General features: G+C 43.6%; 7 non-coding genes across 7 annotated transcripts; 4 read left to right on the top strand and 3 right to left on the bottom strand.

Moving 5' to 3' along the window:
- The first annotated feature begins 202 nt into the window (after positions 1-202).
- Positions 203-386, top strand: LOC140287605 (U2 spliceosomal RNA). The gene has a single exon (XR_011911745.1). It is a non-coding gene; the product is annotated as a U2 spliceosomal RNA (small nuclear RNA).
- A 2278-nt stretch (positions 387-2664) lies between these two features.
- LOC140287594 (U5 spliceosomal RNA) lies at positions 2665-2778 on the top strand. Its single transcript, XR_011911735.1, has one exon. It is a non-coding gene; the product is annotated as a U5 spliceosomal RNA (small nuclear RNA).
- A 316-nt stretch (positions 2779-3094) lies between these two features.
- On the top strand, positions 3095-3285 carry LOC140287590 (U2 spliceosomal RNA). The gene has a single exon (XR_011911731.1). It is a non-coding gene; the product is annotated as a U2 spliceosomal RNA (small nuclear RNA).
- Positions 3286-5620: 2335 nt separating this feature from the next.
- Positions 5621-5811, bottom strand: LOC140287604 (U2 spliceosomal RNA). The gene has a single exon (XR_011911744.1). It is a non-coding gene; the product is annotated as a U2 spliceosomal RNA (small nuclear RNA).
- A 316-nt stretch (positions 5812-6127) lies between these two features.
- LOC140287593 (U5 spliceosomal RNA) lies at positions 6128-6241 on the bottom strand. Its single transcript, XR_011911734.1, has one exon. It is a non-coding gene; the product is annotated as a U5 spliceosomal RNA (small nuclear RNA).
- A 14747-nt stretch (positions 6242-20988) lies between these two features.
- Positions 20989-21102, top strand: LOC140287598 (U5 spliceosomal RNA). The gene has a single exon (XR_011911739.1). It is a non-coding gene; the product is annotated as a U5 spliceosomal RNA (small nuclear RNA).
- A 3245-nt stretch (positions 21103-24347) lies between these two features.
- LOC140287606 (U2 spliceosomal RNA) lies at positions 24348-24531 on the bottom strand. Its single transcript, XR_011911747.1, has one exon. It is a non-coding gene; the product is annotated as a U2 spliceosomal RNA (small nuclear RNA).
- Positions 24532-24602: the final 71 nt, after the last annotated feature.

Raw genomic sequence — 24602 nt, 5'->3', positions numbered from 1 at the left:
GCAAAGTTGTTGCTTGAATGGTGCTTGCTGGAGCATGCGGGAGTGCAAAGTTATACCATTTAAAAGGGATGAAGAGTGCTCAGTGCAGCGGGTGGGCGGAGGTGCAACGTGACACTCTGGCCACCTATGGCCATAAAAAGAACACTGCTACAAGTGCGCATTGTGCCAGCAAGGGCCCTCGGACCTGAAACAGTGGACCGTTATCGCTTCTCGGCCTTTTGGCTAAGATCAAGTGTAGTATCTGTTCTTATCAGTTTAATATGTCCTCTATACAAGGACTACATATTAAATGGATTTTTAAGAATAGGAGTTGAAAAAGAAGCTTGCTCCGTTCACTCCAAGCATCGACCCAGTACTGCAGTGCCGCTGGGGACGGTGCGCTCTTCTCTGTTCTTGTGAAAAAGCAAACAGCGGTGCAGGATGGAAGTTTCAGGGAGCCCAAGATGAAACTTTCTTTTAATCTGCTGAGAAAAGAGAGTGAATGCAAAGTAGACTTTAACACAGCTCTGGGAGCGAGCCGAGTGTGGGCTAACCGGGAGAATTGCTTGAAAGAAACGCGACACCGAATGAGTGGTCAGAACAAAGCCTCAATACGGTGTTCCCGTGGTGTTTGTGGCTGCCTTGTCTTTTGCACAGAGTAAAAGACAAGGCAGCCATCGAATAGGGCCCGATTGTTCCTACTTGGTCAGCCGAGGAGCAAGGGGGGGGAGCAAGCGTCTCAACCAAGCAAATCTCACCAAGTAGGAACAATCGGGCCCTATTCGATGGCTACAACACTTGAAAGAGATATTGATGCGAGACCCGATCAAAAGCTTTTTCAAAGTCTAAATTTAAGATGACAAGCCGGGTGTTTCTGTCTCTAGCGTAATCAATGATGTCTCGAATCAGTACGAGGCTGTCGGTGAGTTGTTTCTCTGAGATGGCACAAGCCTGGTCTGGGTGAATTACCTCCTCTAAAACAGAGGACATCCGTGTCGTTAAAACCTTGCTAAAAAGTTTACAGTCAAAGTTTAAAAGTGTGATGGGCCTCCAATTCTTTAGGTCAGTCTTATCATTTTTATCAGAAGTGAAGAAATAAATGAATGCCTATCAACAAATGTGGGATCTAAACTCTAGTGCTTCCTCTAAAATAATTTCCTTTCTCAATTTAGAAATGTGTGTGTGTAAGTCACAACACCCGTGACACCAAAACGGCTTTCTTTTCTCTACACTCTGCACTATGAGCACACACACCAAATCAGAAAGGCTTTTTTCTCTCTTTTCTACATTATGGACTGGGGGGACACAAAACCGCTCTCTCTTTTTTTTTTGATTGTGTGCCAGGGCGTTGTCTCACGTATTAGATTATGCTTAAGATACGAATGGGTTTATCAGTCACATCAAAATCCATACATACTGATCCTCCCGTAATAAAACGGTCGGATCTTATCAAACACACTTTGTTTCTTGTGACAATCAAGTCAGCGAAAAAAGCGTATACACGTCAAGACACTGAATCAAGTTTGCCACAAGAACTCATAAGTTTGACAGTATTGCTCTGCCGTCAGCAATCATACACCCATTTTATTTGTGTGAGACTTGTGCAGGCACCTGTTCATCTACTGTTCTATCACTATGAATTAGTTTATCTATTATCAATAAGGATACTTCTACAACTACTATCAAAGTATGTCCGGACTTCTTATGTCGTCAGTTGCTATATATGAATAAGAGGGTAGCTACTGACAAGCATTAAGCATGTCACACAGCCCAAACATATAACATTTCAGGACACACCACACAGTTAACAACCACAGTGAAGCGTGTCAAAGCCCAAACATATAACATTCAACAGGACACTTACAAAACACATTCAAATCAAACAGTCAGACAACATACAAGAACATATACCCCAGCCGGCATTGCTCCCTGCCTATTTTCCTACAACTCACTATGTGTGCGCACACCTTTATTCACAAACTCTTTAACTTATACCCTTTTACTGAAGCTGCTACAGCTCCATTGGCCGGATACCCTTAGATCCTATTTCGGTGAATTTGACATCTGCCTTACATGTAACAGATTAGCGGTTTAGCAGTTTTAATTTAGTTTGAGTGAGGGAATTCATTTTATAGCAAAATTCGAAATTGTGAAGAACTCATGAAAGTAAGCTTATTCTCGGATTCCTGAAACTTTAGATTTGCTCTTTCTTTTACTGCAAAGTACAACGTTGTTTTTTTTGTTTAAATCTTTCTAGACATGGTAAATATGAAGGACAAAGCAGTTTTAACATAGTTTGAGTGAAGGAATTCATTTTATTGATAAAATCCCAAGAGTCTGCTGAGAAAAGAGAGTGAATGCGAAGTAGACTTTAACACGGCTATGGGAGCGAGCCGAGTGTGGGCTAACCGGGAGAATTGCTTGAAAGAAACGCGACACCGAATGAGCGATCAGAACAAAGCCTCAATATGGGATTCTCGTGGTGTTTTTGTTGCTGCCTTGTCTTTTGCACAGAGTAAAAGACAAGGCAGCCATCGAATAGGGCCCGATTGATCCTACTTGGTCAGCCGAGGAGCAAGGGGGGGGGGGGGGGGGGAGCAAGCGTCTCAACCAAGCAAAGCTCACCATGGGGCAGGTGGCTATGCCAACTAGCCTGATGCCCTGCTCCCGCAGTGACGGATAATCGTACTCTGGTTTCTCTTCATAACGTACAAGTCTTTCGCCTTTTACTAAAGACTTCTGTGGAGAGCAGCACTAATGAGTTGTTTCTATTTTTGGCAGGCTTTACCTTTGCGGGTGAAGCCCTTTCTGTCTGTGCAAAAGAAATCTTGTTACTGTGCAGAGTGACTTCTCTGAGTAGAGTCGCCTTACTTGTTGCGACTGTGCCGATGTTCGAAGCTGGAGTGCAAAGTTGTTGCTTGAATGGTGCTTGCTGGAGCGTGCGGGAGTGCAAAGTTATACCATTTAAAAGGGCTGAAGAGTGCTCAGTGCAGCAGGTGGGCGGAGGTGCAAAGTGACACTCTGGCCACCTATGGCCATAAAAAGAACAGGGGTGTTAGCGGACCGGTGCGCATTGTGCCAGGAAGGGCCCTCGGACGTGAACCAGTGGACAGTTGTCGCTTCTCGGCCTTTTGGCTAAGATCAAGTGTAGTATCTGTTCTTATCAGTTTAATATCTGATATGTCCTCTATACGAGGACTACATATTAAATGGATTTTTAGCAATAGGAGTTGAAAAAGTAGCTTGCTCCGTTCACTCCAAGCATTGACCCCGTACTGCAGTGCCGCTGGGAACGGTGCGCTCTTCTCTACTCTTGTGAAAAAGCAAACAGCGGTGCAGGATGCAAGTTTCAGGGAGCCCAAGATGAAACTTTCTTTTAGTCTGCTGAGAAAAGAGAGTGAATGCGAAGTAGACTTTAACACAGCTCTGGGAGCGAGCCGAGTGCGGGCTAACCGGGAGAATTGCTTGAAAGAAACGCCATACCAAATGAGCGGTCAGAACAAAGCCTCAATACGGTGTTCCCGTTGTGTTTTTGTTGCTGCCGCTGTTTGCTTTTTCACAAGAGCGCACCTGTTGAGGGGGGGCCTGGGGGGGGCCTGGGTGATGGTGGGTCTCAGGCCCGGGCTGCTGCGACTGGTGTGACCGGGTGGTTTGTTTGTTTGTTTTTTGTTGTTGTTTGTTTGTTTTTTGTAGAGGTCCTCCGGAGTGGGGTTGGGTTGAGTGGGGTGGGGCGGGATGGGTACCTTCTGGGGGTACAGTAGCTCCCAGAATATGGTCGCTGCAGGCCCCGAGCCTGGTGGACATCAGGCCCTCCTGTCCTGTGTTGGCTCCCTGGTAGCGGGGATGCCTATTGCAGCCAGTCCCTGGCTGCCCCCAGTGTATATCCCCATACCCCTCTCCCTTCTGGCTCCTGTACACAGCACACACTCACACATGAAGGGTTTTGGGGGGCGTGTGTGTTCGGTGGGGTGTAGTGGACTCTGCAGTAGTTGCACTCTGCAGTTCCCACCCCTGTTTTAATTACACCTTAGACATTACTACTTATCAAACACACTCACACACACACATTAGGTCTTGGGGGGTGGTTACACTGAGTGGCATCTGGTGGGCGGGGCTCTTTGGGTATGTAGGCTGCCCAGAGGGCCACGCTCCCAGTTCTACAAGTTTGGCTGCCCCTCAATTTTAATTGCTCACTATTAGAAAATATTGAAGAGCCAGAAGGGTGAGGGGAGGGGTCTTCTTCGCACACCCCTGCTTCCTGGTTGCTGCTCGGGGCGGGAGGGGCCAGGAGGATTAATTAATTGTTCTGCTGGTTTGGGGTCTGTGGTGGCTGGGGGGCTGCTGGCCCCCTGGTGTGCCCGCTGCACTACACCCCAGCGGAGTCGAGGGAGGGAGGACGTGTGGATGTATGGGATATGAAAGTGTGTGTGGTAATGATTGGGCCTGGATCTTGGACTTGCTGTCGCCTGGCCTGCCTGTGCTTCTCCCGATGGGGGGGGCGGCGTGGCCTCTCTCCGCTGCTCGCGACTTCACCCACCTGTGGGCACGTCTTGACTCCAAGGGCACTTGGCCAGGGGTGCTGGGGCAGGCGCTGACCCACTGTGTGGCTGTCTGGGGCGCTTGGTCCTCCTGGGTATTGGGTGGGGCCTCTGCCGGGGGGTTTGGGGGCGCTCGGGCTCCTGGGGCCCGGATCCAGTGCACGGCCCATGTCTGGGCGGCTGGGGCCTGGCGACGTCGGTGGGCTGTTGCCCCTGGCTCCCGGAGGGCCTCTGCCCTATGCTTATGGGGGCTCTTTCCGGGGGCTTCCTCTGCAGTCTTCTGGGTGGATGCGTGGTTGCCCCTGCGGTGGGCTTCCTGGGTTCTGTGCTCTGTGGGGGCTGCTGGTGGCCTGGGTCTTGTGGCCCTCTCTGCCTGCTTCTGATTGCTTGGGGGGGCTGTGGATTGTGGCCCTGTACGCTTATACACTCATAACTAAGCACGGTTATCATGTAGGTCCTGTGCCATGGGTGTTGCATGTTCTCACACACACACAACCACATTCATTAGTCCAGTAGCATGGTCGCTAAGCAGTTGATGTATTATCATGTCGTCTCAGGTCATCTATATCCACAGCTGTGTTGTATGCGATGTATGTTCTGTTTTTCTCTTCTTTCCTCTTCTTCTTTCCTTGTCCCCCGGTCCGGTTCAGTTCTATTACATGTCATATATTGTAAACAGAAATAAATAAATGGGCATCAAGGGGAGCTTTACATTTATAAAACTTCCCTTGGCAAAGCAAATCTGTTTTGCATCAAAGGTATTCAGACTACAATTCTGCTGCCATAATGCTGAACACGATAAGGGGAAAAAAAAAAAAAAGTAAAGAAGACAGTTCTGCCGAAAGCCAGGGACTAGACCTGTTCTAAGTTCTGTACTTTTTAAAAGGGAGCCAACACAGGACAGGAGGGCCTGATGTCCACCAGGCTCGGGGCCTGCAGCGACCATATTCTGGGAGCTACTGTACCCCCAGAAGGTACCCATCCCGCCCCACCCCACTCAACCCGCATTCACTCTCTTTTCTCAGCAGACTAAAAGAAAGTTTCATCTTGGGCTCCCTGAAACTTGCATCCTGCACCGCTGTTTGCTTTTTCACAAGAGTAGAGAAGAGCGCACCGTTCCCAGCGGCACTGCAGTACGGGGTCAATGCTTGGAGTGAACGGAGCAAGCTACTTTTTCAACTCCTATTGCTAAAAATCCATTTAATATGTAGTCCGCGTATAGAGGACATATCAGATATTAAACTGATAAGAACAGATACTACACTTGATCTTAGCCAAAAGGCCGAGAAACGACAACTGTCCACTGGTTCACGTCCGAGGGCCCTTCCTGGCACAATGCGCACTTGTCCGCTAACACCCCTGTTCTTTTTATGGCCATAGGTGGCCAGAGTGTCACTTTGCACCTCCGCCCACCTGCTGCACTGAGCACTCTTCAGCCCTTTTAAATGGTATAACTTTGCACTCCCGCACGCTCCAGCAAGCACCATTCAAGCAACAACTTTGCACTCCAGCTTCGAACATCGGCACAGTCGCAACAAGTAAGGCGACTCTACTCAGAGAAGTCACTCTGCACAGTAACAAGATTTCTTTTGCACAGACAGAAAGGGCTTCACCCGCAAAGGTAAAGCCTGCCAAAAATAGAAACAACTCATTAGTGCTGCTCTCCACAGAAGTCTTTAGTAAAAGGCGAAAGACTTGTACGTTATGAAGAGAAACCAGAGTACGATTATCCGTCACTGCGGGAGCAGGGCATCAGGCTAGTTGGAATAGCCACCTTCCCCATGGTGAGCTTTGCTTGGTTGAGACGCTTGCTCCCCCCCCCCCCCCCCTTGCTCCTCGGCTGACCAAGTAGGAACAATCGGGCCCTATTCGATGGCTGCCTTGTCTTTTACTCTGTGCAAAAGACAAGGCAGCAACAAAAACACCACGGGAAAACCGTATTGAGGCTTTGTTCTGACCGCTCATTCGGTGTCGCGTTTCTTTCAAGCAATTCTCCCGGTTAGACCGCACTCCCAGAGCCGTGTTAAAGTCTACTTCGCATTCACTCTCTTTTCTCAGCAGACTCTTGGGATTTTATCAATAAAATGAATTCCTTCACTCAAACTATGTTAAACCTGCTTTGTCCTTCATATTTACCATGTCTTGAAAGATTTAAACAAAAAAACCAACGTTGTACTTTGCAGTAAAAGAAATAGCAAATCTAAAGTTTCAGGAATCCGAGAATAAGCTTACTTTCATGAGTTCTTCACGATTTCGGATTTTGCTATAAAATGAATTCCTTCACTCAAACTAAATTAAAACTGCTAAACCGCTAATCTGTTACATGTAAGGCAGATGTCAAATTCACCGAATTAGGATTATTCGGTATTCGGCCAATCGAGCTGTAGCAGCTTCGGTAAAAGAGTATAAGTTGAAGAGTTTGTGAATAAAGGTGTGCGCACACATAGTGAGCTGTAGGAAAATAGGCAGGGAGCAATGCCGGCTGGGGTATATGTTCTTGTATGTTGTCTGACTGTTTGATTTGAATGTGTTGTGTAAGTGTCCTGTTGAATGTTACATGTTTGGGCTTTGACACGCTTCACTGTGGTTGTTAACTGTGTGGTGTGTCCTGAAATGTTATATGTTTGGGCTGTGTGACATGCTTAATGCTTGTCAGTAGCTACCCACTTATTCATATATAGCAACTGACAACGTAAGAAGTCCGGACATACTTTGATAGAGTAGTTGTAGAAGTATCCTTATTGATAATAGATAAACTAATTCATAGTGATAGAACAGTAGATGAACAGGTGCTTGCACATGTCTCACGAAAATAAAATGGGTGTATGATTGCTGACGGTAGAGCAATACTGCCAAACTTATGAGTTCTTGTGGCAAACTTGATTCAGTGTCTTGACGTGTATACGCTGTTTCGCTGACTTGATTGTCACAAGAAACAAAGTGTGTTTGATAAGATCCGACCATTTTATTACGGGAGGATCAGTATGTATGGATTCTGATGTGACAAACCCATTCGTATCTTAAGCACAATCTAATACGTGAGACAACGCCCTGGCACACGATAAAAAAAAAAAGAGAGAGCGGTTTTGTGTCCCCACAGTCCATAATGTAGAAAAGAGAGAAAAAAGCCTTTCTGATTTGGTGTGTGTGCTCACAGTGCAGAGTGTAGAGAAAAGAAAGCCGTTTTGGTGTCACAGGTGTTGTGACTTACACACACACATTTCTGAATTGAGAAAGGAAATTATTTTAGAGGAAGCACTAGAGTTTAGATCCCACATTTGTTGATAGGCATTCATTTATTTCTTCACTTCTGATGAAGTTTCAACAATAAACAACAAACTTTGTATTATGACAAAGAACCAGACTCATTCTTCAGGAATCCGAAAATAAGCTCTATTTTACGAGTTATGCACGAATTCGGATTCTCCTATAAAACGAATTCCTTAACTCTAACCAAGTTAAGACTGCTTTGTCCTTCATATTTATTCATGTCTAATCAAGTTTCAACGATAAACAACGTTGTACTTTGTAGAATGAGAAAGAACTTCTTCAGCAATAAGCATCTCTCGACATATGACGAAATACAGATTTTGCTATAAAATTAATTCCTTCTATCAGCCTGACTTAAAACTGTTTGTCCTCCTTATTTATCCACTTCAAATCAAGTTTCAACAATTAAAAAAATGTTGTAGTTTGAGAAAGAACAACTTAATCTTAAGCAATCAGTAGGGTAAGAAAGGGTAAGAAAAGGTGCAAATGCCAACCATACATCACTAAAAGGTGGAGCGGAAGTATTCGGCTGCAAGTAGGTGCGAATGCCTGACAATGTATGATCAAAAGAGGGAGCGGAGGTTTTCGGCTGCAAGGTCTGAATGTCCAACCATAATTTGTAAAAACCGGGGAAGAAAAGGCTCGAAAGCCCGACTATACACCATCAAAAGCGGGAGCGGAGGTGTTCGGCTGCAAGTAGGTGTGAATGTTCGACCATAATTTGTAAAAAGCGGGTAAGAAAAGGTTCGAATGCCCGACTATATATTAACCAAAGCAGGAGGAGAGGTCTTCGGATAAGAGTGGGTGAGAATTTACAACCATAATCTATAAAATGCGGTGAAAAAAAAGGTGTGAATACCCCATAGAACACTAAAAGGTAGAGCGGAAGTGTTCCGCTACTAAAAGGTGTGAAAGTCCGACCATGGTTTGTAAAAAGCGGGTAAGAAAAGGTGCGAATGCCCGAAAATGTATGATCAAAAGAGGGAGCGGAGGTTTTCGGCTGAAACAAGGTCTGAATGTCCATCCATATTTTGTAAAAATCTGGGAAGAAAAGGCTCGAAAGCCCGACTATACACCATCAACAGCTGGAGCGGAGGTGTTCAGCTGCAAGAAGGTCTGAATGTCCATCAATAATTGCTAGAAAACATGGAAGAGAATTTTCGAATATCAAACCGCACATGATCATAAGCGGGAGAGGAGGTGTTAAAATGCAAAAAGGTGTGAATGTCCACCCATAATTACTGCAAAATGGGTAAGAAAAGGTACGAATGCGCAACCATACATCATCAAAAGCAGGAGTGGATGTGTTCGGCTACAAGAAGGTTTTAATGTCCGACCACAGTTTGTAAAAAGCGGGTAAGAAAAGGTTCGAATGCCCGAACATACACCATCAAAAGAGGGAGCGGAGGTGTTCCACTGTAAGAAGGTGTGAATGTCTGACCATAGTTGGTAAAAAGCGGGTAAGAAAAGGTGAAAATACCCGACTGTACACAATCAATAGCGGGAGCGGAGTTGTTCGGCTACTAAAAGGTGTGAAAGTCCGACCCTGGTTTGTAAAAAGCGGGTAAGAGAAGGTGCGAATGCCCGACAATGTATGATCAAAAGAGGGAGCGGAGGTTTTCGGCTGCAAGAAGGTCTGAATGTCCAACAATAATTTTGTAGAAACCGGGGAAGAAAAGGCTCGAAAGCCCGACTATACATCATCAAAAGCGGGAGCGGAGGTGTTCAGCTGCAAGAAGGTCTGAATGTCCATCAATAATTGCTAGAAAACATGAAAGAAAATTTTCGAATATCAAACCACACATCATCATAAGCGGGAGAGGAGGTGTTCAGCTGCAAGAAGGTGTGAATGTCCGACCATAGTTTGTAAAAAATGGGTAAGAAAAGGTGCGAATGCTCAACCATACATCATCAAAAGCAGGAGTGGATGTGTTCGGCTAAAAGAAGGTTTGAATGTCCGACCATAGTTCGTAAAATGCGGGTAAGAAAAGGTTCGAATGCCCGAACATACACCATCAAAAGAGGGAGCGGAGGTGTTCCGCTGTAAGACGGTGTGAATGTCCAACAATAGTTGGTAAAAAGCGGGTAAGAAAAGGTTAAAATACCCGACTGTACACAATCAATAGCGGGAGCGGAGTTGTTCGGCTACAAGAAGGTGTGAAAGTCCGACCATGGTTTGTAAAAAGCGGGTAAGAAAAGGTTCGAATGCCCGAATATATACCATCAAAAGCGGAAGCGGAGGTGTTCGGCTGCAAGATATTGTGAACGTCCGACCAAAGTTTGTAAAAAGCAGTGAAGAAAAGTTTCGAATATCCAACCAAACATAATCAAAAGCGGGAGCAGAGCTGTTCGACTGCAAGTAGGTGTGAATGTCAGATCATAATTTGCAAAAAGCTGATGAGAAAGGGTGAGAATGCCCGACTATACACCATCAAATGTGGGAGTGGAAGTGTTCGGCTGTGAGTAGGTGTGAATGTCAAACCATAATTGCTGAAAAATGTGTTAGAAAAGACTAGAATGCCGGACCATACATCATCAAAAGCGAGAAAAGTGGTGTTCGGCTGCAAGTAGGTGTGAATGTCCAGCCATAATTACTCACAAACCGGTAAGAAAAGGTAGTATTGCCAGACCATACATTATCAAAACAGGGAGCGGAGGTGGTTCAGCTGCAAGGTGTGAATGTCTGACTAAAGTTTATAAAAAGCGGGTAAGACAAGGTGCGAATGCCTGACAATGTATGATCAAATGAGGGAGCGGAGGTTTTCGGCTGCAAGGTCTGAATGTACAACCATAATTTGTAAAAAACGGGGAAGAAAAGGCTCGAAAGCCCGACTATACACCATCAAAAGCGGGAGCGGAGGTGTTCGGCTGCAAGTAAGTGTGAATGTTCGACCATAATTTGTAAAAAGCCGGTAAGAAAAGGTTTGAATGCCCGACTATTAATTAACAAAAGCAGGAGGAGAGGTCTTCGGATAAGAGTGGGTGATAATTTCCAACCATAATCAATAAAATGCGGTGAAAAAAAAGGTGTGAATACCCCATAGAACACTAAAAGGTGGAGCAGAAGTGTTCGGCTGCAAGAAGGTGTGACTGTTCGACTATATTTGGTGAAAAGCAGGTGAAGCAAGGTCTGAATGCCCAACCTTACATCATCAAAAACGAGATCAGAGGTGTTTGGCTGCAAGAAGGCCATAGTTTGCCAAAAGCGGGTAAGCTGCGAATGACCGACTAAATATCAACAAAAGTGGGGGCGGAGGTCTTCGGATGCAAGTGGGTGTGAATATCCCACCATACAAGTATGGTGGAGAGGAAGCTGTGAATGGCCGACCATAGTAAAAAGCGGGTGAGAAAAGTTGCGAATGTCCAATCATACATGATCAAAACAGGGAGCGGAGGTGTTTGGCTGCGACAAGGTGTGTATGTCCACCCATAATTAATGAAAAGCGGGCAACAAGTAGGTTTGAATACCCATCATCAAAAGCAGGAGTGGATGTGTTCGGCTACAAGAAGGTTTGAATGTCTCACCATAGTTTGTAAAAAGCGGGTAAGAAAAGGTTTGAGTGCCCGAACATACACCATCAAAAGAGGGAGCGGAGGTGTTCCGCTGTAAGACGGTGTGAATGTCCAACAATAGTTGGTAAAAAGCGGGTAAGAAAAGGTTAAAATACCCGACTGTACACAATCAATAGCGAGAGCGGAGTTGTTCGGCTACAAGAAGGTGTGAAAGTCCGACCATGGTTTGTAAAAAGCGGGTAAGAAAAGGTGCGAATGCCCGACAATGTATGATCAAAAGAGGGAGTGGAGGTTTTCGGCTGCAAGGTCTGAATGTCCAACCATAATTTGTAAAAACCGGGGAAGAAAAGGCTCGAAAGCCCGACTATACACCATCAAAAGTGGGAGCGGAGGTGTTCAGTTTCAAGACGGTCTGAATGTCCATCAATAATTGCTAGAAAACATGAAAGAAAATTTTCGAATATCAAACTGCACATGATCATAAGCAGGAGAGGAGGTGTTCAGCTGCAAGAAGGTGTGAATGTCTACCCATAATTACTGAAAAATGGGTAAGAAAAGGTGCGAATGCCTAACCATACATCATCAAAACAGGGAGCAGAGGTGTTCCGCTGTAAGACGGTGTGAATGTCCGACCATAAATGGTAAAAAGCGGGTAAGAAAAGGTTAAATTACCCGACTGTACACAATCAAAAGAGGGAGCGGAGTTGTTCAGCTAAGAGAAGGTGTGAAAGTCCGACCTTGGTTTGTAAAAAGCGGGTAAGAAAAGGTTCGTATGCCCGAATATACACCATCAAAAGCGGAAGCGGAGGTGTTCGGCTGCAAGATATTGTGAACGTCCGACCAAAGTTTGTAAAAAGCAGTTAAGAAAAGGTTCGAATATCTAACCAAACATAAGAATGAGTCTTTTCCGCTGTAGAATGCCCGACTATAGACCATCAAATGCGGGAGCGGAGGTGTTCGGCTCTGAGTAGGTGTGAATGTCCGACCATAATTGCTGAAGAATGTGTTAGAAAAGGTAAGAATGCTGGACCATACATCATCAAAAGCGGTAGAGGTGGTGTTCGGCTTCAAAAAGGTGTGACTGTTCGACTAAAGTTTGTAAAAAGTGGGTAAGACAAGGTGCGAATGCCTGACAATGTATGATCAAAAGCGGGAGCGGAGGTGTTCAGCTGCAAGAAGGTCTACATGTCCATCAATAATTGCTAGAAAACATGAAAGAAACTTTTCGAAAATCAAACCGCACATGATCATAAGTGGGATAGGAGGTGTTCAGCTGCAAGGTGTGAATTTCCACCCATAATTCCTGAAAAATGGGCAAAAAAAAGGTGTGAATGCCCAACCATACATCATCAAAACCAGGAGTGGAAGTGTTCGGCTACAAGAAGGTGTGAACGTCCAACCAAAATATGTAAAAAGAAGTTAAGAAAAGGTTCGAATATCCAACCAAACATAATCAAAAGCGGGAGCAGAGCTGTTCGACTGCAAGTAGGTGTGAATGTCAGATCATAATTTGCAAAAAGCTGATGAGAAAGGGTGAGAATGCCCGACTATACACCATCAAATGCGGGAGCGGAGTTGTTCGGCTGTGAGTAGGTGTGAATCTCCGACCATAATTGCTGAAAAATGTGTTAGAAAAGGTAAAAATGCCGGTCCATACATCATCAAAAGCGAGAGAGGTTGTGTTCGGCTGCAAGTAGGTGTGAATGTCCAGCCATAATTACTCACAAACGGGTAAGAAAGGGTAGTATTGCCAGACCATATATGATCAAAACAGGGAGCGGAGGTTGTTCAGCTGCAAGAAGGTTTGAATGTCAAACTAAAGTTCAAATATATTAACAAAAGCGGGAGGAGAGGTCTTCGGATGAAAGTGGTTGAAAATTTCCAACCATAATGTATAAAATGCGGTGAAAAAAAAGGTGTGATAGATAAAAGGTGGAGCGGAAGTGTTCGGCTGCAAGAAGGTGTGAATGTCCGACTATATTTGGTGAAAAGCAGGTGAAGCAAGGTCTGAATGCCCAACCTTACATCATCAAAAGCAAGATCAGAGTTGTTTGGCTGCAAGAAGGCCATAGTTTGCCAAAAGCGGATAAGGTGCGAATGTCCGACTAAATATCAACAAAATTTGGGGCGGAGGTTTTCGGATGCAAGTGGGTGTGAATATCCCACCATACAAGTATGGTGGAGAGGAAGCTGTGAATAGCCGACCATAGTTTGGAAAAAGCGGGTAAGAAAAGGTTTGAATGCCCGAACATACACCATCAAAAGAGGGAGCGGAGGTGTTCCGCTGTACGAAGGTGTGAATGTCCGACCATACTTGGTAAAAAGCGGGTAAGAAAAGGTTAAAATACCCGACTGTACACAATCAATAGCGGGAGCGGATGTGTTCGGCTACAAGGAGGTGTGACAGTCCGACCATGGTTTGTAAAAAGCGGGTAAGAAAAGATGCGAATGTCCGACAATGTATGATCAAAAGAGAGAGCGGAGGTTTTCGGATACACGAAGGTTTGAATGTCCTACCATAGTTTGTAAATAGCGGGTAAGAAAAGGTTCGAATGCCCGACTATACACCATAAAAAGCGGGAGCGGAGGTCTTCCGCTGTAAGACGGTGTGAATGTCCGACCATGTTCTACTGCAAAATACAATGTTGTTCTTTGTTGAAGTCGATCTAGACATTGATAAATATGAAGGAAAAAGCAGTTTTAACTTGGTTTGAGTGAATGAATTCATTTTAGACATAAAATCCGAAATCGTGCAGAACTCATGAAAATAAGCTTATTCTCGGATTCCTAAAACTTTTGATTGGCTCTTTCTTTTACTGCAAAGTACAACGTTGTTTTTTTGTTTAAATCTATCGAGACATTGATAAATATGAAGGTAAAAGCCGTTTTAACATAGTTTGAGTGAAGGAATTGATTTTATAGATAAAATCCCAAATCATGCAGAACTCCTCAAAAGGGGCGTATGGCTTAATCACAAGTGTGGTTCTTTCTCATTCAGGGTAGTATGAGGAAGTTTATGCTTGAAATATATGTAGAAATGGGTACATATGAAGGACAAAGCAGTGTTAACTTAGTTTGAGTGAAGGAATTCATTTTATACATAAAATCCCAAATCATGCAGAACGTATGAAAAGAAGCTTATTCTCGGATTCCTGATCCTTCAGTTTTGCTCTTTCTTCTACTGCAAAATACAATGTTGTTCTTTGTTGAAGTCGATCTAGACATTGATAAATATGAAGGAAAAAGCAGTTTTAACTTGGTTTGAGTGAATGAATTCATTTTATACATAAAATCCGAAATCGTGCAGAACTCATGAAAATAAGCTTATTCTCGGATTCCTAAAACTTTTGATTTGCTCTTTCTTTTATTGCAAAGTACAACGTTGTTTTTTTGTTTAAATCTATCGAGACATTGATAAATATGAAGGTAAAAGCCGTTTTAACATAGTTTGAGTGAAGGAATTAATTTTATAGATAAAATCCCAAATCATGCAGAACTCCTCAAAAGGGAGGTATGGCTTAATCACAAGTGTGGCTCTTTCTCATTCAGGGTAATATGAGGAAGTTTATGCTTGAAATATATGTAGAAATGGGTACATATGAAGGACAAAGCAGTGTTAACTTAGTTTGCGTGAAGAAATTCATTTTATACATAAAATCCGAAATCGTGCAGAACTCATGAAAATAAGCTTATTCTCGGATTCCTAAAACTTTTGATTTGCACTTTCTTTTACTGCAAAGTACAACGTTGTTTTTTGTTGAAATCTATCTAGACATTGATAAATACCAGCCGAAACTCTGCTGCCGCTTTTGATAATTTATGTTTGGGCATTCTTACCTTTTCTTACCCGCTTTTTACAAATTATGATCTTACATTAACATCTACTTGCAGTCGAACACCTTCTCATCCACTTATGATCATGTGCGGTTGGGCTTTCGCACCTTTTCTTACCCATTTTTCAGTAATTATGGGTGGACATTCAGACCTTCTTGCACCTGAACACCTCTGCTCCCGCTTTTGATGGTGTATAGTCGGGCTTTCGAGCCTTTTCTTCCCCGATTTTTACAAATTATGGTTGGACATTCAGACATTGCAGCCGAAAACCTCCGCTCCCTCTTTTGATCATACATTGTCGGGCATTTACCCCTTGTCTTACACGGTTTTTACAAACTTTAGTCAGACATTCACACCTTGCAGCTGAACCACCTCCATTCCCTGTTTTGATCATGTGTGGTCTGGAAATACTACCTTTTCTTCCCCCGTTTGTGAGTAATTATGGCTGGACATTCACACCTACTTGCAGCCGAAAAACCACCTCTCCCGCTTTTGATGATGTATTGTCCGGCATTCTAGTCTTTTCTATCACATTTTTCAGCAATTATGATCTGACATTCACACCTACTTGCAGTCGAACAGCTCTGCTCCCGCTTTTGATTATGTTTGGTTGGAAATTCGAACCTTTTCTTAACTGCTTTTTACAAACTTTGGTCGGACGTTCACAATATCTTTCAGCCGAACACCTCCGCTTCCGCTTTTGATGGTGTATATTCGGGCATACGAACCTTTTCTTACCCGCTTTTTACAAACCAAGGTTGGACTTTCACACCTTCTCTTAGCTGAACAACTCCGCTCCCTCTTTTGATTGTGTACAGTCGGGTAATTTAACCTTTTCTTACCCGCTTTTTACCATCTATGGTCGGACATTCACACTGTCTTACAGCGGAACACCTCCGCTCCCTCTTTTGATGATGTATGGTTAGGCATTCGCACCTTTTCTTACCCATTTTTCAGTAATTATGGGTAGACATTCACACCTTCTTGCAGCTGAACACCTCCTCTCCCGCTTATGATCATGTGTAGTTTGATATTCGAAAATTTTCTTTCATGTTTTCTAGCAATTATTGATGGACATTCAGACCGTCTTGCAGCTGAACACCTCCGCTCCCACTTTTGATGGTGTATAGTCGGGCTTTCGAGCCTTTTCTTCCCCGGTTTTTACAAATTATGGTTGGACATTCAGACCTTCTTGCAGCCGAAAACCTCCACTCCCTCTTTTGATTATTCATTGTCGGGCATTCGCACCTTTTCTTACCCGCTTTTTACAAACCATGGTCGGACTTTCACACCTTTTAGTAGCCGAACAACTCCGCTCCCGCTATTGATTGTGTACAGTCGGGTATTTTAACCTTTTCTTACCCGCTTTTTACCAACTATGGTTGGACATTCACACCTTCTTACAGCAGAACCCCTCCGCTCCCTGTTTTGATTATGTATGGTTTGACATTCGCACCTTCTCTCACCCGCCTTTTACTATGGTCGGCCATTCACAGCTTCCTCTCCACCATACTTGTATGGTGGGATATTCACACCCACCTGCATCCGAAGACCTCCGCCCCCACTTTTGTTGATATTTAGTCGGTCATTCGCACCTTACCCGCTTTTGGCAAACTATGGCCTTCTTGCAGCCAAACACCTCTGATCTCGCTTTTGATGATGTAAGGTTGGGCATTCAGACCTTGCTTCACCTGCTTTTCACCAAATATAGTCGGACATTCACACCCACTTGCATCCGAAGACCTCCGCCCCAAATTTTGTTGATATTTAGTCGGACATTCGCACCTTACCCGCTTTTGGCAAACTATGGCCTTCTTGCAGCCAAACACCTCTGATCTCGCTTTTGATGATGTAAGGTTGGGCATTCAGACCTTGCTTCACCTGCTTTTCACCAAATATAGTCGGACATTCACACCTTCTTGCAGCCGAACACTTCCGCTCCACCTTTTAGTGTTCTATCACACCTTTTTTTCACCGCATTTTATACATTATGGTTGGAAATTTTCAACCACTCTCATCCGAAGACCTCTCCTCCCGCTTTTGTTAATATATTTGAACTTTAGTCGGACATTCAAACCTTCTTGCAGCTGAACCACCTCCGCTCCCTGTTTTGATCATATATGGTCTGGCAATACTACCTTTTCTTACCCGTTTTGTGAGTAATTATGGCTAGACATTCACACCTACTTGCAGTCGAACACAACCTCTCTCGCTTTTGATGATGTATGGACCAGCATTCTTACCCTTTCTAACACATTTTTCAGCAATTATGGTTGGAGATTCACACCTACTCACAGCCGAACAACTCCGCTACCGCATTTGATGGTGTATAGTCGGGCATTCTCACCCTTTCTCATCAGCTTTTTGCAAATTATGATATGACATTCACACCTACTTCCAGTCGAACAGCTCTGCTCCCGCTTTTGATTATGTTTGGTTAGATATTCGAACCTTTTCTTAACTGCTTTTTACAAACTTTGGTCGGACGTTCACAATATCTTGCAGCCGAACACCTCCGCTTCCGCTTTTGATGGTGTATATTCGGGCATACGAACCTTTTCTTACCCGCTTTTTACAAACCAAGGTCGGACTTTCACACCTTCTCTTAGCTGAACAACTCCGCTCCCTCTTTTGATTGTGTACAGTCGGGTAATTTAACCTTTTCTTACCCGCTTTTTACCATCTATGGTCGGACATTCACACCGTCTTACAGCGGAACACCTCCGCTCCCTCTTTTGATGATGTATGGTTAGGCATTCGCACCTTTTCTTACCCATTTTTCAGTAATTATGGGTAGACATTCACACCTTCTTGCAACTGAACACCTCCTCTCCCGCTTATGATCATGTGCAGTTTGATATTCGAAAATTTTCTTTCATGTTTTCTAGCAATTATTGATGGACATTCAGACCGTCTTGCAGCTGAACACCTCCGCTCCCGCTTTTGATGGTGTATAGTCGGGCTTTCGAGCCTTTTCTTCCCCGGTTTTTACAAATTATGGTTGGACATTCAGACCTTCTTGCAGCCGAAAACCTCCACTCCCTCTTTTGATCATACATTGTCGGGCATTCGCACCTTTTCTTACCCGCTTTTTACAAACCATGGTCGGACTTTCACACCTTTTAGTAGCCGAACAACTCCGCTCCCGCTATTGATTGTGTACAGTCGGGTATTTTAACCTTTTCTTACCCGCTTTTTACCAACTATGGTTAGACATTCACACCTTCTTACAGCAGAACACCTCCGCTCCCTGTTTTGATTATGTATGGTTTGACATTCGCACCTTCTCTCACCCGCCTTTTACTATGGTCGGCCATTCACAGCTTCCTCTCCACCATACTTGTATGGTGGGATATTCACACCCACTTGCATCCGAAGACCTCCGCCCCCACTTTTGTTGATATTTAGTCGGTCATTCGCACCTTACCCGCTTTTGGCAAACTATGGCCTTCTTGCAGCCAAACACCTCTGATCTCGCTTTTGATGATGTAAGGTTGGGCATTCAGACCTTGCTTCACCTGCTTTTCACCAAATATAGTCGGACATTCACACCTTCTTGCAGCCGAACACTTCCGCTTTTAGTGTTCTATGAGGCATTCACATATTTTTTTTCACCGTATTTTATAGATTATGGTTGGAAATTCTCACCCACTCTCATCCGAAGACCTCTCCTCCCGCTTTTGTTAATATATAGTCGGGCGTTCGAACCTTTTCTTACCCGCTTTTTACAAATTATGGTCGAACATTCACACCTACTTGCAGCTGAATTACTTCCGCTCCACCTTTTAGGTATGTATGGTTGGCATTTGCACCTCTTTTTATACTGATTGCTGAAGATTAAGTTGTTCTTTCTCAAACTACAAATTTTTTTTTAATTGTTGAAACTTGATTTGAAGTGGATAAATAAGGAGGACAAACAGTTTTAAGTCAGGCTGATAGAAGGAATTAATTTTATAGCAAAATCTGTATTTCGTCATATGTCGAGAGATGCTTATTGCTGAAGAAGTTCTTTCTCATTCTACAAAGTACAACGTTGTTTATCGTTGAAAACTTGATTAGACATGAATAAATATGAAGGACAAAGCAGTCTTAACTTGGTTGGAGTTAATGAATTCGTTTTATAGGAGAATCCGAATTCGTGCATAACTCATAAAATAGAGCTTATTTTCGGATTCCTGAAGAATGAGTCTGGTTCTTTCTCATAATACAAAGTTTGTTGTTTATTGTTGAAACTTCATCAGAAGTGAAGAAATAAATGAATGCCTATCAACAAATGTGGGATCTAAACTCTAGTGCTTCCTCTAAAATAATTTCCTTTCTCAATTTAGAAATGTGTGTGTGTAAGTCACAACACCCGTGACACCAAAACGGCTTTCTTTTCTCTACACTCTGCACTATGAGCACACACACCAAATCAGAAAGGCTTTTTTCTCTCTTTTCTACATTATGGACTGTGGGGACACAAAACCGCTCTCTCTTTTTTTTTTTGATTGTGTGCCAGGGCGTTGTCTCATGTATTAGATTATGCTTAAGATACGAATGGGTTTATCAGTCACATCAGAATCCATACATACTGATCCTCCCGTAATAAAATGGTCGGATCTTATCAAACACACTTTGTTTCTTGTGACAATCAAGTCAGCGAAACAGCGTATACACGTCAAGACACTGAATCAAGTTTGCCACAAGAACTCATAAGTTTGGCAGTATTGCTCTGCCGTCAGCAATCATACACCCATTTTATTTTCGTGAGACGTGCAGGCACCTGTTCATCTACTGTTCTATCACTATGAATTAGTTTATCTATTATCAATAAGGATACTTCTACAACTACTATCAAAGTATGTCCAGACTTCTTATGTTGTCAGTTGCTATATATGAATAAGTGGGTAGCTACTGACAAGCATTAAGCATGTCACACAGCCCAAACATATAACATTTCAGGACACACCACACAGTTAACAACCACAGTGAAGCGTGTCAAAGCCCAAACATGTAACATTCAAAAGGACACTTACACAACACATTCAAATCAAACAGTCAGACAACATACAAGAACATATACCCCAGCCGGCATTGCTCCCTGCCTATTTTCGTACAGCACACTATGTGTGCGCACACCTTTATTCACAAACTCTTCAACTTATACTCTTTTACCGAAGCTGCTACAGCTCGATTGGCCGAATACCCTTTGATCTTATTTCGGTGAATTTGACATCTACCTTACATATAACAGATTAGCGGTTTAGCAGTTTTAATTTAGTTTGAGTGAAGGAATTCATTTTATAGCAAAATCCGAAATCGTGAAGAACTCATGAAAGTAAGCTTATTCTCGGATTCCTGAAACTTTAGATTTGCTCTTTCTTTTACTGCAAAGTACAACGTTGTTTTTTTTTTTGAAATCTTTCTAGACATGGTAAATATTAAGGACAAATCAGTTTTTCACATAGTTTGAGTGAAGGAATTCATTTTATAGATAAAATCCCAAGAGTCTGCTTAGAAAAGAGAGTGAATGCGAAGTAGACTTTAACCACGGCTATGGGAGCGAGCCGAGTGTGGGCTAACCGGGAGAATTGCTTGAAAGAAACGCGACACCGAATGAGCGATCAGAACAAAGCCTCAATACGGGATTCTCGTGGTGTTTTTGTTGCTGCCTTGTCTTTTGCACAGAGTAAAAGACAAGGCAGCCATCGAATAGGGCCCGATTGTTCCTAGTTGGTCAGCCGAGGAGCAAGGGGGGGGGGGGGGGGGGGGGTGGGGGGGGGAGCAAGCGTCTCAACCAAGCAAAGCTCACCATGGGGAAGGTGGCTATGCCAACTAGCCTGATGCCCTGCTCCCGCAGTGACGGATAATCGTACTCTGGTTTCTCTTCATAACGTACAAGTCTTTCGCCTTTTACTAAAGATTTCTGTGGAGAGCAGCACTAATGAGTTGTTTCTATTTTTGGCAGGCTTTACCTTTGCGGGTGAAGCCCTTTCTGTCTGTGCAAAAGAAATCTTCTTACTGTGCAGAGTGACTTCTTTGAGTAGAGTCGCCTTACTTGTTGCGACTGTGCCGATGTTCGAAGCTGGAGTGCAAAGTTGTTGCTTGAATGGTGCTTGCTGGAGCATGCGGGAGTGCAAAGTTATACCATTTAAAAGGGCTGAAGAGTGCTCAGTGCAGCGGGGTGGGCGACACTCTGGCCACCTTGAAAACCGAGGTTACATCCACTACCAGGGGCAGCCCAAGTTCTGCCGCAAGTGTGGTGAGCATGGGCACCTGGTTGAGGCTTGTACCAAGGTGTTATGTGGGAAGAGCAGAGAAATTGGGCAAACTTTTGGAGAGTGTCCAAATGGCAGGAAATGTAATCTCTGTGGAGAATTAAATCACCTCTTCAGAGATTGCCCTAAATCTTTTGCCAACAAATTAAAGACGGTAAAGCCACAGTCAAGCCAACAAAGAGAAGGACCAAAGGTGGCAGTTGGTGAACAAAGTGAAGAGGTTGACCCAATAAATTCAAACATCCCGCCAAAAGCTTGGATTGGAAGTGAGGAGCAAAAAGGGGAGGGGCCTGTAGAGGCCTCACCACTCAGTGTTGAAGTCTGTGAGAATTCACAGGCAGAGGGTGGAGCTACGCTAAATGAGGAGGAAGAGCAGACAGGTGAGTCTAGTGAAGATACTCACCTCCCCGAAGGTCAACAGCCGAAGAGGACGGCATCTGAGCCTCTGATTCCCCAGTGGTATCAGAGAAGAGGGGAAGGGTTAGGTCCCTTTCAGACAGTTCTTCAGTGGAAGAACCTAGAGTCTTCCCCTCTGACTCACCAAATGAGGTCTCCTTTTTAACTTCAGCTCTGCAATCAACCCCCAGGGACTCAAAGTTAAATGCAACATTGCGTCAGAGGCCAACACCGAGAGTCCGAAAAGGAAATATAGATCACCCTACTCACTTTTCACCTAAAGAAATGAAGGAAGAGCTAGTTTCCCAAGAAATAACCTGTGTGTAATTTGTTTTGATAACTTAGAAAAACGAAAATGACATACCTACTTTCCTTTATGCTTTTAATGGTTCTCACCTTCTCAACACTAAATGTGAGAAGTGTGAAATCAAAGACAAGAGCCCAGAGTATTTTATCCTTCTTAGACTCCATAAAATCAGATGTGTTTTTAATACAAGAATGTGGACTACCTTTTTTAAAAAACCATAGACAATGGGAGGAAATGTGGCCCCATTTATCGATATGGAGTGGCTCAAATCAAAATAAAAATGATGGTGTGGCCATTCTAATTAAAAATCCGCATGTTCTGGTGAAAGGTAGCACAGTGGTGAGAGACGGACGGGCACTTTTAGCACACTTGAATTTTATGGGGCAAGACTTTAACCTCTTAAATATTTATGGTTTCAATGGAAAAAATGAAAGGTATGACCTTTTAGAAGATATACAGCTTTACATGCTAGGGCAAGTACCTTTAGTTGTAGGAGGGGATTTTAACTGTATCTTGAGCAGGAAAGATAGAAAAAGAGCAGGGGTAGATTTTAAAGTGGATAAGACTTCGATTTTACTTCAGGGCATATGCAGGGATTTTAAGCTTACTGACTGTTTTAAAACCATGCATCCCAGAGAGGAGGGCTTCACCTGGTTTAGTCATGATGGCACCAGAGCCTCTCGCATTGATTATTTCTTTACTAGAGATTGCCCACCCACTGATGTTAGATTAACCCCTGTTTTCTTTTCAGACCACCTTATGCTCTCCTGCACCCTTTCACCCCCTTCTGGTGTGACGGTAGGAAGTGGTCTGTGGAAACTCAACTGTTCCCTGTTGGAGGATGAAATCATAGTCAGTCAGTACAGGGAATGTTATAAAGAGTGGCAGACCCTTCAAGACCTCTACAAAACACATGCACAATGGTGGGAAATGGTGAAGGAAATGACCCAGACTTTTTTTAAACAGCAAGGTAAACATAAAAAAAGGAAAGAGAATAGATGTATGATGGGACTACATAAACGCTTACAGCGCTACTTTAAACTAAATCAGTGTGGCATAGACTTTAAAGAAGAAATCAAAGATGTCAAAAAGGAAATGTCAGTTTTAGCAGAAATAAAGAGTAAAGGAATTTTTGTAAGAAGCAGGGAGCAGGAAATTGAGGAAGGTGAAAAAGAAAGAAAGTTATAAATAAAAAGGAGTGTATTCAAAATCTAAAAAGAGAAGATGGGTTTTTAACAAAATCCACACAAGAGATGATTGAAACTGTACATACCTTTTTTAGTAACATGTACAAAGAGAAACCAGTGCACTTGGAAACATCGGCAGAAATCTTAAAATTCGTTGACAAAACCGTAAAAGAGAATGCACACTTGACACAGAATTTTACTGCTTTAGAGTTAAAAAAATGCCTAACAGGTTTTAAGAGAAGTCGAGCTCCGGGTTTAGACGGGCTTCCTGCAGAATTCTATCTGACCTATTGGGACCTTTTATCATCAGACATTTTAGATGTTTTTAAAGATTTTGAAAAACTCGACCGACTGCCTGACAGTTTTAGAGTGGGAATAGTGACTCTACTTTATAAAAAAAATTATAAGACTGACCTAAAGAATTGGAGGCCCATCACACTTTTAAACTTTGACTGTAAACTTTTTAGCAAGGTTTTAGCGACACGGATGTCCTCTGTTTTAGAGGAGGTAATTCACCCAGACCAAGCTTGTGCCATCTCAGGGAGACAACTCACCGACAGCCTCGTACTGATTCGAGACATCATTGATTACGCTAGAGACAGAAACACCCGGCTTGTCATCTTAAATTTAGACTTTGAAAAAGCATTTGATCGGGTCTCGCATCAATATCTCTTTCAGGTGTTGCAGCCATCGAAAAGGGCCCGATTGTTCCTACTTGGTGAGCTTTGCTTGGTTGAGACGCTTGCCCCCTCCCCCTGCTCCTCGGCTGACCAAGTAGAAACAATCTATTCGATGGCTGCCTTGTCTTTTACTCTGTGCAAAAGACAAGGCAGCCACAAACACCACGGGAACACCGTATTGAGGCTTTGTTCTGACCACTCATTCGGTGTCGCGTTTCTTTCAAGCAATTCTCCCGGTTAGCCCGCACTCGGCTCGCTCCCAGAGCCGTGTTAAAGTCCACTTCGCATTCACTCTCTTTTCTCAGCAGCTTAAAAGAAAGTTTCATCTTGGGCTCCCTGAAACTTCCATCCTGCACCGCTGTTTGCTTTTTCACAAGAGCAGAGGAGAGCGCACCGTTCCCAGCGGCACTGCAGTACCGGGTCGAGGCTTGGAGTGAACGGAGCAAGCTTCTTTTTCAACTCCTATTCTTAAAAATCCATTTAATATGTTGTCCTCGTATAGAGGACATATTAAACTGATAAGAACAGATACTACACTTGATCTTAGCCAAAAGGCCGAGAAGCGATAACTGTCCACTGTTTCAGGTCCGAGGGCCCTTGCTGGCACAATGCGCACTTGTAGCAGTGTTCTTTTTATG

The sequence above is a fragment of the Leuresthes tenuis genome, unplaced genomic scaffold (assembly GCF_036924035.1).
Source record: "Leuresthes tenuis unplaced genomic scaffold, fLeuTen1.0.hap1 SCAF_154, whole genome shotgun sequence".
Classification (NCBI taxonomy): Eukaryota; Metazoa; Chordata; class Actinopteri; order Atheriniformes; family Atherinopsidae; genus Leuresthes; species Leuresthes tenuis.
This window is presented reverse-complemented; position numbering and strand designations above follow the sequence as displayed.